The sequence below is a fragment of the Trichosurus vulpecula genome, chromosome 3 (assembly GCF_011100635.1).
Source record: "Trichosurus vulpecula isolate mTriVul1 chromosome 3, mTriVul1.pri, whole genome shotgun sequence".
NCBI lineage: Eukaryota > Metazoa > Chordata > Mammalia > Diprotodontia > Phalangeridae > Trichosurus > Trichosurus vulpecula.
In genome coordinates this window covers 132998281-133011170 of record NC_050575.1, presented here as the reverse complement: position 1 = coordinate 133011170, position 12890 = coordinate 132998281, and the positions used below count along the sequence as shown (strand labels likewise).

The 12890-nt window shown below is 36.5% G+C and overlaps 1 pseudogene; it reads right to left on the bottom strand.

Moving 5' to 3' along the window:
* Nucleotides 1–5566: 5566 nt before the first annotated feature.
* Nucleotides 5567–12435, bottom strand: LOC118842218 (annotated as a pseudogene).
* Between the last annotated feature and the right edge of the window lie 455 nt (nucleotides 12436–12890).

Sequence of the window (12890 nt, the reverse complement as noted above, 5' to 3'; positions counted from 1 at the left end):
TTAAAATTTTTGCATGAATGTTCATTAGGAATATTAGGAATAGCAGTGGTTCTCACATTTTAGGGGTCTGCAGAGTCAAAATTATTTTTTATAATAATGCTAAGACATAATTTGCCTTTTAAAATATTCCTTTGTTTTCTAACTACACATCCGTGCGGCCAGATTTTCTTTATGAACTTCAACTAAAATAACATGTCACAATAGACTGAATACAAAAGCAAATATGAGAATCCTGCTTCCTTTTAATAAGCTAGACAATGAAGAGATTTGCACAAGTATGCAAAATAGTGCTAATCTCCTTATTTTTTGTTTTTAAAAAAATGAATAATTATTTACATAGGAGAAACTAGAGTTATAAGACTTATTGCATCTTCTAAATGAGACAGCAAAGGAATATACATGTTTCTCAGCACTACATAGAATTTTTACAAAAGCTGACCATGTATTAACAGTTAAAAACAAAACACCAACATACTGTGATTCAGTGAGAAATATAGAAATTGTTCCCTACACTTAGGAATTGATAATCCAAGGTGAAGTATTATTGTCTTTTCCCTAATCTCCTGAGCCATCTTTTAGTTTATGAATAAATGAACAAAGAAAAAGGATTTAAATACCTGCTATATGTCTGATCCCATGCTAGGCACTAAAAATACAGAGACCAGAGTGAGAGTGTCTCTGCCTTCAAGGAGCTTAAATTCTTTTCTTTTTTAAAAAATATTTTTATTTAGGAGCAGCTAGGTGGTGCAGTGAGTAGAGTACCAGCCCTGGAGTCAGGAGGACCTGAGTTCAAATCCAGCCTTGACACTTACTAGTTGTGTGACATTGGGCAAGTCACTTAACCCCAAATGCCCTGCCTTCCCCCCTCCAAAAATTTTTTTATTTAAAAATGAGAGTTCCAAATTTTATCTCTCCCTTCCTGTTCACCCCCCTCCCTGACACAGTAAGCAAAAATGAAAGAAAGAAAGTGGAAAAATAGCATGTTTCAGTCTGTATTCAAACAGTATCAGTTCTTTCTCTGGAAGCAGATAGTATGCTTCATTGTTAGTCCTCTGGGATTGTCTTAGATTATTGTATTGCTGAGAATAGCTAAGTCATTCGTAGTTCTTCGTCAAACAATATTGCTGTTACTGTGTACAGTGTTCTGGTTCTGTTCACTTTGCTATGCATCAGTTCATGTAAGTCTTTCCAGGTTTTTTTTTTCTGAAATCATCCTGCTTGTCATTTATAATAGCACAATAATATTCCATTATAATCATATACCACAGCTTGTTTAGCCATTTCTCAATTGATGAAGATCCCTTTGATTTCCAATTCCTAGCCACCACAAAAAAAGCTGCTATAAATATTTTTGTACAAATAGGTTCTTTCCCCTTTTTTTTGGATGTCTTTGGGACATAGAGCAGTGGTATTGCTGGATCAAAGGGTATGCAGTTTTATAGTCCTTTAGGAATGGTTCCCAATTGTTCTCCAGAATGGTTGGATCAGCTCAAAACTCTATCAATGGTGCATTAGTGTCCCAGTTTTCCCACACCCCCTTCAAATCCAACATTTTTCCTTTTTTGTCATATTAGTCAATCTGATAGGTGTGAAGTGGTACCTCAGAGTTGTTTTAATTTGCATTTCTCTGATTAATAGTTATTTAGAGCATTTTTTCATATGTCTATAAATAGCTATTTCTTTTCCTGAAAACTGCCCGTTTATATCCTTAGACCATTTATCAATTGTAGAATGACTTGTATTTTTAGAAATGTGGCTCAGTTCTCTATATATTTGAAAAATGAAGCCTTTATCAGAGATTCTTGTTGCAAAAATTTTCCTCCACTTTTCTACTTTCCTTGTAATTTTGGCTGCATTGGTTTTGTTTGTGCAAAACCTTTTTAATTTCATATAATAAAAATTATCGATTTAATATTTTGTAATGCTCTCTGTATCTTCTTTGCTCCTAAATTCTTCCTTTATAAACCTGACAGATAAACTATTCCATGCTATCTTAATTTGCTTATGGTATCATCCTTTATATGTAAATCATGTACCCATTTTGACCTTATCTTGGTATATGGTGTGAAATGTTGATCTATATCTAGTTTCTGCCATACAGTTTTCCAGTTTTCCCAGCAGGTTTTTTTTTAATCAAATAATGAGTTTTTGTTCCAAAAACTTGGATACTTGGGTTTATCATATAGTAACTAGATCACTATGGTCATTTACTTTAATGTACTTTGTACCTAATCTATTCCATTGATCCACCACTCTCTGCCTTAGGCAGTACCAGATAGTTTTGATAATAAATAAATATTTTAAAAGAAATTATCAGCTTTAATTTATAACATGGTAAATATAGATATAGCCCACATTAAAAAAGAAAAAAAACCTTTTTATGATCCTCAGTAATTTTTGAGAGTATAAAAGAGTCCTGAGACCAAAATGTTTGAGACTCTGGTCTATACTTTTATTTCTTTGTTTTGACTTCCTGGTTTAGCCATCGAGACCATTTTTTTGTGTGTCATAGAAGGAATTTAGTAGGATCCTTTCTTTTGCTATTTTTATAAACAATTTGTGTATTTTAGAATTAATTTTCTTTGAATGTTTCACAGAATCCACTTGTGAATCCATCTGGTCCTGAAGTTGTTTTATTTTTCTTTTGGGAGTTCATTTATGGCTTCTTTAATTTCTTTTTCTGAGATTGGGTTGTTTAGTTCTCTATTTCTTATTCTATTAATCTCAATATTTTGTATCTTTGCAAATATTCATTTTTTTTATTTAAGGTTTTGGCTTTATTGGTAAATAGTTGGACAAAATAGTTTCTAATAATAAATATCCTTGATTTCTTCTCCATTTGAGAATTCTCCTTTTTTCATTTTTGATGCTGATAATATTATTTTTCTCTTCTTTTCAATCAAATTAGCTAATGGTTTGTTAATTTTTTTTACAGCTCCTAATTTTATGTATTTAAATGGTTGTTTTATTTTCAATTTTTGTTGAACTCTCCCTTGATTTTCAGGATTTCTATTTTGGTGTTTAATTGTGGTTTTGTAAATTGTTTGTTTCCTAGGGTTTTTTTTTTTAAAGTTGAATGCCCAGTTCATTGATCTGTTCTTTCCCTCTTTTGTTGATGAAAGTGTTTAGAAGTATAATTTCCCCCTAAGAACTATGTTAATTAATAATCAAGATTGTTAATTAATAATTTGGGTATATCCCCAAAATTTTGGTATGTTGTCTCATTGATGTAGTTATCTTTAATGAAATTTAAGTTTTGACCCACTAATTATTTAGGATTAAATTGTTTAGTTCCAGCTGATTTTTAATGTTTTCTTCAATGACTCATTATTTAATATAATTTTTATTGGATTTTGGTCAATAAAATTGCATTTAATGTTACTACATTTTTGCATTTCTTTGTGAGATTATATGTCCTAATACATGGTTGATTTTTGTAAAGGTGTATAGCTAAGAAATATGTATACTCATTTCTATCTCCATTCAATAATTGCCAAAGATTTCTAATATCGAAATTTTCTAAAATTCTATTCAAGTCTTTAACTTTTTGGTTATACTCTATTTTTGTTAACTCTATTTTTTGGTTATTTTGTCTAGCTCTGTTCTAATTATTCTAATTTTCTCATAAAATAATTGCTTTCTGTTTGATCCATTACAATTTTCAGGGAGTTTATTATTACTTGGGTAAAGTTACCACTTTCTGTTTTAAGTTATTTATTCACTTTCCTGTTGTTTCCTCAAAATCTTTTATTTTATTTTTTTCTTAATTTCTTCTGTATATTAATGTAGACCTTGTGGAAAATTCATTTTTTTTCCCTTTTTTAGTTCTGCTTTCAGTGTTATGGAGTTGGATTTCTGAATATCTTTGGATTTGGAGTAAATGTTTACAGAATAAATCTTCTATTTACTTATCTCTCTAGACCTAGTTCCTGAATTACCACTTACTGCTAGGACCAGGCCCTGCCTTATGCTTTGCTTTAGGTGGGATGGTCTCAGTCTAGGAGTTGGGACCTTGGGTTCCTGTGCTGGCCTTCATCTCCTGCAATAGGTCTTTGCTAAGAGGACTAGCAAACACTGGTGCCTCCCCCTCCCTGGACCTTGGATCTTTGAGCTTCAGTTGGAACTTAAGGCCTTCTATGATACCATAGGACCTCAAAGCTCAGACCCAGAGATCTGGGGTGTTCTGGTCTGAACACTACTGTACTCAGACTTGTTGCTACTGTTCCCTCCTGTTTGCTTCCAAAGTCCATGCTGTGGGTTTCTAGCCACCCTAGGTCTTTCTTATGGGAGCTCTCCTTTCTTGGCTACTTCTGGATACAGCAGCTGGTAGATTATAGGTGCCTCTGACTGATTTCTGATCACATTAGAAGGTTTACATCTTGTTTGCTTGTCTGCTGGTGCTGATTTTCCTGGCAGCCCGTGAACTTCTGGCTGACTTATTGTGCTGTACTGAGATGGATAAAGTCACTTACTATATATTCTCACTGGCTTTCTGGTGATATTTTTAGGTTTCCTGGAGTAGTTAGCTGGGAGCCAGGCCATCTCCTCCATTCGGGTACCCATCTTGGATGGAAATACTAGGTATGTTTTTAGTTGGTTAAATACTATGCCCAAAGAATGTGATCAACTGATCATTTCTGGAGAAAAGCTTCTATGGTGTTGTTCTGAAGAGCTCTATACTTTATCCTGTTTTGTCCAATATTTTCAATCAACAATGTAGATGAAAACACATGTTTCACATATAAAGTGCTAGAGGAGGCTAGTAGCCCATAGGATGGAATCTTCTGTTAATGCCATAAGCACTAAAGTGCCAAGCACATATCACACAGCCTCTACTTCTGTACTTTGCCTCCCCCAGATACCCTAGTGTCTCCCCCTCCAACTAGGCCTCTCATAGCCCTGAGAGATGTGGTAATCATGTTCTTCATGTCAGAGTTTCTGCTTCCCAATGAAACTGGCTTCTCTCCAGCTCTGCCTTCCCCCTTGCTAGGCCTAACACAAAGCTGTACTGGAAGGGAGGATGGCAGCAAAAGTCCCATTTACTGTCGAAGTCCCTGCTAGCAGTTTTCCATAGAGACTTCTTTTGTACTAAAAACTGCAACCCTGGAAGTGTGGGAAGGGGAGCTCTCTGCATTTGGGAAAATATCTGGTTTTACCTCTACAAATCTTTTATTAATAGTGTTAACGGCATGCTCCAGAGTATAGAAAGCTGGAGGTTGGGGCTGATTGTGCTCAGTTCAAGTATGGCAGGGACAAATTTTCTTATCTGCTCAGGGGGCATGGAGAGACAGAAACTTCTGATGGTCTAAGAATCAAGTCATTCCATTCTTCTTCCTACTCTCCCACTTAAATAAATTATACAGAGGTACTTAAAGTTGGAACTCTTTTCTTTTTATAATGAACATTAAATCTGAACTCTATCAGGTTACCTTTATTATCAGCTTTTTGATAAAACATTGTCACCAAAACTTATTGCTAAACTTGTGACAGAGTACAAATAAATCTGGTATTTTGTTTGTTTTGCAAGGAGAGATACGCTTTTATGTTGCTGTTGTTATTCAAATTCTCAAAAAGATAAAAATTTAGCAAGGTTTTTCTCCATCTCAGCATATTATTCTTTAAGGCACTCTGGGTCTTTTTTTTTTTTTTTGCTTTCCGTCTATTGCAGCCTGTTTGTTGTGTTGCTCTTTTCATGAAATCTTCCCATTGGGTTATGTAACGTTTTTCACTAATCAAGAGCGGCTAGGTGGCAAAGTAGAGAGAGTGCCAGGCCTAGAGACTTATCTTCTTGAGTTCAAATGTGGTCTCAGACACTTAGTAGATGTGTGAGCCTGGGCAAGTCATTTCACCCTGTTTGCCTCAGTTTCCTCATTTCACCTTGTTTGCCTCAATTTCCTCATCTGTAAAATGAACTAGAGAAGGAAATGGCAAACCACTCACTATCTCTTTGAAGAAACCCTAAATGGGATCATGAAGAATCATATGTGACTGAATAAGAAGTGGTAATTATGAAGCTTTCTTCCTTCTCCTTCTGCTGAAGTTTAGGGACTAAATGGCAGGATGCTTACAATCTTTGGGGTGCCTGGCTTGGCTGGTCCTGTATTGTTTCTTACATTTGGGTAGAATCTATTCATTTGTCTCCAGGATCACATCCCTCAAATTCTCAAGAACTTTCACTTCTCAAGGGCCCCCTTTCTCTTAAATTCTTTCACAAAATAACATTTCTCCTTGAATAATTGGTCAGTGATCTAACAGTCTAGAATGTCTCTCCCAGATCCTTGATAATAAGGTGAACTGGTTAACTCGCTGGTCCCTGCAAGTCTCATTTTCTTCCTTGTCCCTTTGCCCCCTCCCCCCCCAGGGTCTCAGTTGCTCTGCTGCTCATGCTGACTAAGGAAGGGACCACCTCCCCTGCCAGCAGCATAGTTCTTAAAATAAATTTGTGATAATAGCCACCAAAACCTAAACTAGTCTTAGACCTCAAAAACTCTTCAGACATGGACAATTAAGTATTTCAGTCTTCTCAAGGTTAATGTTCATTCCTTGATGAGATATCATGTGTTCTTTTAAATAATATTTTATTTTTTCCAATTACATGTAATTTTTAACATTCATCTTTAAATAAAATTTCAAGTTCCAAATTTCCTCCTTCCCTCCCTCCTCTCTGTCCTCGCTATGAAGATGGTAAGCAATTTGATATAGGTTATATATGTGCAATCATGTAAAACATATTTCCCTATTAGTCATGTTGTGAAAGAAAAAACAGAACAAAAAGAAAAAGTTACAAAAAATAAAGGAAGTGAAAATAGTCTGCTTTGTTCTGCACGCAGACCCGGTAGTTCTTTCTCTGGATATAGATAGCATTTTCCATCGTGAGTCTTTTGGAAATGTTGCTGTAGTCACAATTTCTACCACCTGGAAATGTCTTGAAACATTCTATTGCTGGGAAGAGCTAAGTCAGTCATAATTGACATGCCGCAATGTTGCTATTACTGTGTACAATGTTCTCCTGGTTCTGATCCAGCAGTCAGCATCAGTGATGAGATATTATGATGCCCACACACTTGACAGAGTCTCTGCAAAACTGGTTCATGTCAATTGACACTCAAATCAGCAGCCTTTATCCAAATCAACTTTCAATAGTCTTTCTCTATTTTTTAAAAAATTGAACTTAATACCAAATAAAATTAACATTTTTGCATATATATATATACATATATATATATATATATATATATATATATATACATATATATATATATATATATAGTACAGAAAAGAGGATTGGATGTGAAACAACTAATCTATTATAGACAGCTTACTATATATACATACATATATGTATGTATGTATATATGTATATATATATATACACACAAATATATGTATATGTGTGTGTATACAATGTGCAGCTTTCAAAGTTGTCTTTCTTCTCTGCATCCTTTCTGGCTTTCCTTCTGTTCTTTTCTGTTCTTTAAACATTTTTAAAAAATCCTTCAATAATTATCTTCTTTGTTTATTTTATTTTTTTCAGTCAATAACAAAAATACTTCTTTCCCATGTCCCCCTTTAAAGAGCCCCCCCCCACAAGACCTTTGTAACAAAAATGCATAGAATAATCCTCCTCTCTTATCTTCCACTACTCTTAGAAAGACAACGAGGTCATCTAGATAGAACAGTTCTAGGTCATTCATGCCTCCAATTACTTCTTCCATGAACACTGAGAAATGACAGGTGCTGAGATGCCTTGGGGAATAAGTGCAAACTAATAACATCCAGCTGGCCAATGAAAGCTTTCTTCTCTTTGTGTTCTCCTTGGTGGTGGTCACTGTGCAAATCCAAACCTACCTAGCATTAGCTGCCTGGCAGAGAACACAAAGCCTCCCCCCACGTTAGTTTAGGTCCCCATCTCCTTTAGCCTTGAATGAAGCAGTTCAGCCTCCCCTAATTGGCCTTAAGTTTTCCCCTGCTAGAATCCATCCTCCTCACAGCTCCTGAAGTGATTCTCTTAAACCATAGGTCTGGACTGCATTACCTTTTATACTCAGTCAATCCTGATGGATCCCTATGGCCACTGGGACAAAAAATAAACCTCTCTGGCTTTTTAAAGTCCTTCACAATCTGGTCCCAACCTCCCTTTCCAGCCTCATTTTGCATTGCTCTCTGATGACTTTGTGGTCTAGCAATACCAGCCTTCTTACTCTTCCTGTCTCTTGATTATATTGTGCGTTTTTGCATTAGGTGTTTCTCAACCCTCAAAAGCTCTTCCCCAATTACCTCATTCTTTCAGAATCCCTTCAGAACTAACCTCACACACCATCTTCTCCCTGAAACCTTTCCTGAACCTTCTCCCCAACTTCTAGTGACTTCCTTCCCTAAACCACTTAATATTTTTTACATTGATTCTGTATATGCCTGTATATGTTGTGGTTCAATCATGTCCAACTCTTCTTCCCCCCATTTGGGGTTTTCTTGGCAAAGATGCTAGAATGATTTGTCATTTCCTTTTCCAGCTCATTTTTTGGCAAACAGGGTTAAATGACTTGCCACAGGGTCACTCAAGTAGTAAGTGTCTGAGACCAAATTTGATTTCAGGTCCTCCTGACTTCAGGCTTGGCAGCTGCCTTTACGCTTATATACAAAGTATCCCAAAGTCTTAGGGCAGTTTTAAGATTTAATAACTTCAGAAGCATAAATGCTACATACTTTAAAAAAACCTCACTTTTAAAGGTTATTTAAGATTTAAAATAATCATATGGTTCTTATTAAAATTCAACATAACCACCATCTTATGATATATATCCCTCTAGTCTATTTTTGAACTTTGCCACTTTGTAACTGAAAAGATCACATTTGTAATCCTAGCCGTAAGAGCCTCCAAAGAACAAGGTTGTGTTGCATACGTGACAGTTTTGAGTCTACTCCCAAAGAAAAACATCTGCTAAATGTACCTCAGATGATTTGAAGTGACCATCCCACTATTATGCACTGGTTTGAGATAGTGCCATCCATTGACTGTAATGCACGTGCAATGCATGAAGACAGGGATCCCTAGCTTGTTAAAGTTAAAATAAAAATTTTGCTATTCCAAATTCACAAAATTAAGTGTGAAGGAAATTCAAATGATCAATTCTTCAAATGATGTCTTCTGCTAAGTTTGTAGCATTTATGCTTCTGAAGTTATTAAAGCTTAAAACTGCACAAAGACTTGTATGATATAGGCTATATGCATATTGATTCTCCTGATAGAGTGTGAGCTCCTTGAGGGCAGGGAGTTTCATTTTTACTTTTGTCTGGTATAGCGCCTGCTTAATAAATAATAGTTGATTGACTACCAAGAGGCCAGCTCACTGGTATGAGGCTCTTTATACCTAGCTAGGCTGGTCCTCTGAAAGAAGAACCAGTCTGTTTGCCAGAGTTGTACTTGATCCAGCCTTCCTAGTGTGATAGAACCTGCCAGAACTTGCACTGTGCTGTCCTAGCCTTTGAGAGCTTAGGTCACTTCCACTCCCATGAAGCATCAGGATAGCATCTTATGAAGGGACTCAGCGTTCTGAGAATCAAATAAACTGCGGGGTGCATAACAGTGAATACAAACCGGCACACATGATGTACGTCCATTTGTATACATAGACCTTTGCATCTGAGCCTCAGAACAACCCTTTGAGGTAGGTAATGTAAACATTAACTGTATTTCCCAGTGGTTTTGGAGAATGAAGCTTGGATTTGGAGTCAGGAGATGAGGGTTAGCATTTCAACTGTTGTTACTTACTAGCTATGTGAACTTAGGAAAACCTCTTCCCAGTTTCTTCCTTTGCAAATTGGGGATGATTTTTATTGACATCACCATTCATAGGGCTATTGTGAGGACAGCATGTAACAATATGTAAAGCATGATATAATTAATTCATTTGCCCAGTCACATATGTACAGAAGATGAAACTGAGACTATTGCTTAACTCATTGTGTATTTATGCCTCTGATTATTGAACCAAAGTGTAAAACTTTACATCTGTCCTTATTAAAATTTTATCATAAGTATTTTTTGGTCCCTCGTTCTAAGTTTATGGAAATATTTTTATTGTCAGATGAGTTAGTTATTCCTCCAAGCATTGTATCATCCACAAATTGTTACACAAAATAAGAAGGGAAATAATAAGAACCTAGCTGCCCTTGAAGAATTGTTACCTGGGGGCAGCTAGGTGGTGCAGTGAGTAGAGCACTGGCCCTGGAGTCGGGAGGACCTAAGTTCAGATCTGATCTCAGACACGACACGCTTGCTAGCTATGTGACCTTGGGCAAGTCACTTAACCCCAAATGCCCTGCCTTTCCTCCTCCAAAAAAAATTGTTACCTGTCTCAAATGAACTAGGCAGATAGGCGGCATGGTGAATAGGGTGTTAGACTTGGAGTTTAAACCCTGCCTCAGATACTTACTAGTATGACCCTATGCAAGGTGGCACAGTAGATAGAATACAGGGCCTGGACTCAGAGATGACTCCTGTTCCTGAATTCAAATCTGGCCTCAGACACTTACTAGCTGTGTGACCCTGGCAAGCCACTTAACCCTGTTTGCCTCAGTTTCCTCATCTGTAAAATGAGTTGAAGAAAAAGCAAACTGCTCCAGTATCATTCCCAAGAAAACTCCAAAAATGGGATCATAAAGAATTGGACATGACTGAAAACAACTGAATAACAACTACAAGGCACTTAACCTGTCTGCCTCAGTTATCTCACCTGTAAAATGGGGATAATGTTCCCAGGGTTGTTGTGAAGATAAAATAATATTTATAAAGAGCTTTGCAAACTTTAAAGCACTATATAAATGGTAGCTATTATTATTAATTACTACATCCCAGGCAGATGTGATTGCTGAGCCAATGTTAGTGATCTTTGAAAAATTGTGTCCATGGGGGGGGGGTCCCAAAGGAGTAGAAAAGGGCAAACGTCTTCCTGATTTTTTTTAGAGGGAAGAGAATGGAGCCAGTAATCTCAAGGCCAGTGGCTTGATTGGCTTTGTTTCCTATCAAAACTTAAGAGTAAATGATTAAAGGAATAGTTAAGAGGCAAGGAAGTGGTGACCATTATCTTGCTAGATTGACATTTCCATTTTTGACAGGTGTACTAGGCTGGCAGATTAAGAATGTTCTAGATATATTGTGCTATTTTAGTGAGGCATCTGACAAATTCCCTATTGGTATTTTATGGAAAAGGGAGCTATGGCTGGATAGGTGTCCAGGTAGGTTAATTTGGAACTGGTCGAAAGGCCAGACTCAGATTCTTATTTTAAACTCTATCTCTTCATGGACCTAAAAGAGGAAGAATATTCTTGAGTTGCCCAAGAAGAAAAAAGAAACAACCAAAATCTTGTTCTGGTATGAAATGGAATTTTCTTTATTTGCTAGATAGTGCAGTGGATAGAGCGCTGGCTCTGGAGTCAGAAAGATTTCTCTTCCTGAGTTCAAATTTGGCCTTACACAAGCTGTGTGACCCTGGATGAGTTACTTAACCTTGTTTGCCTCAGTTTCCTCATCTGTAAAATGAGCTGGAGAAGAAAATAGTAAACCACCCTAGCCTATCTGCCAAGAAAGCCCCAAATGGGGTCATGAAAAGTTGGACATGACTGAAATGACTGAACAACAACCCTTGAACTAAATTGATGTAAATGATTAATGGTTTTCCAAAGTATCATCACTTTTTAAAGAACTCACATCTTGAGTTTGTGCCTTCTCAGCACTAGTTGTTGCTGTAGTCACAATTTCTACCACCTGGAAAGAATTCATGAATATGGTTACAAAGAGAAACATCATTAAAACTTCATCCAGCTCATACTGGGGATAGCATGAGAGGAATATGACTTTAAATTCAGATTTAGGAAGGCATTATAATGAAATTTTATCTGAGGGTGTCCCTTATAAATGACCTGAATATTCAATAATAATCTGGTGAAAGGTGTCACATTGGCATAAGACTTTCTAGATAAAATACAACTTTTTTCTTCTTTTTAAAAAGAGTTGAATCAGGGTAGCCTAACTTTGTCAAGGAAATAACTTGCCTAACAATGAAAAATACAGACAACATTGGGGAGCCTGGTGAGCAGTTCTCTCACTGGTTGGCATCACTGTTGACTATGCTAACTGAGCTAAAAGGACTAAAATAACAGAAACTGCAAGTCCCTGCAACCTACGGGTTCAAATTACTTTTGTCTTTGAGAAGGCCAAAGTTCCTTTGCTTTAAAAAGTTGAGCCTGGCTGAAGTAAGCAGTTATATGTTGAAAACTGATTTTTTTCTAGAAGAGCGTTCCTAGCTTAGGGTTGTGCCTGAGAACCCTCTAAGTGGCATTTACATATCTTATCTGGTGCTTCCAATTTATAGTTCCAGTCATCTCACATACCATTTTCCCCTGAGTCTTACCTGACCCTTTCAACACTCCCATTATTTCCAAAAAAGGAAATATATTGGCAAGTAATTAGGCATAAAAGTCACCCAATTTTCAAAGCTTGTTCCATCATATATAGATCATCTTATAGGAAGATTGAAACATTCCCCCACTTGTATTTTTAGACCTTTTTTTAAAAAATTGCACATAGGACCAAATACAATGAATGAAAAGAAACCAGGGCATCAGGCACTATAGTAAACCAGAATTGTCCATGATGGAAAAGAGGGATAAACTTAGGACAGGTAGTAAGATCAGAACTTTAAAATCGACTTTTTTCATATGTTGCTCCAATATTATTTTAAGTCTTTCTTTACAATTCCCTACTCCCATCTCTCTACTTCCTTGTCATTATCTCCTCCTCTCCACCAGAACTTTGAACCATCTTGGTCTGTTTGAGAAACATTCCCCTTATCTTGCTAGGATCAAAGCCTCTACTTCCCTCTTCATGC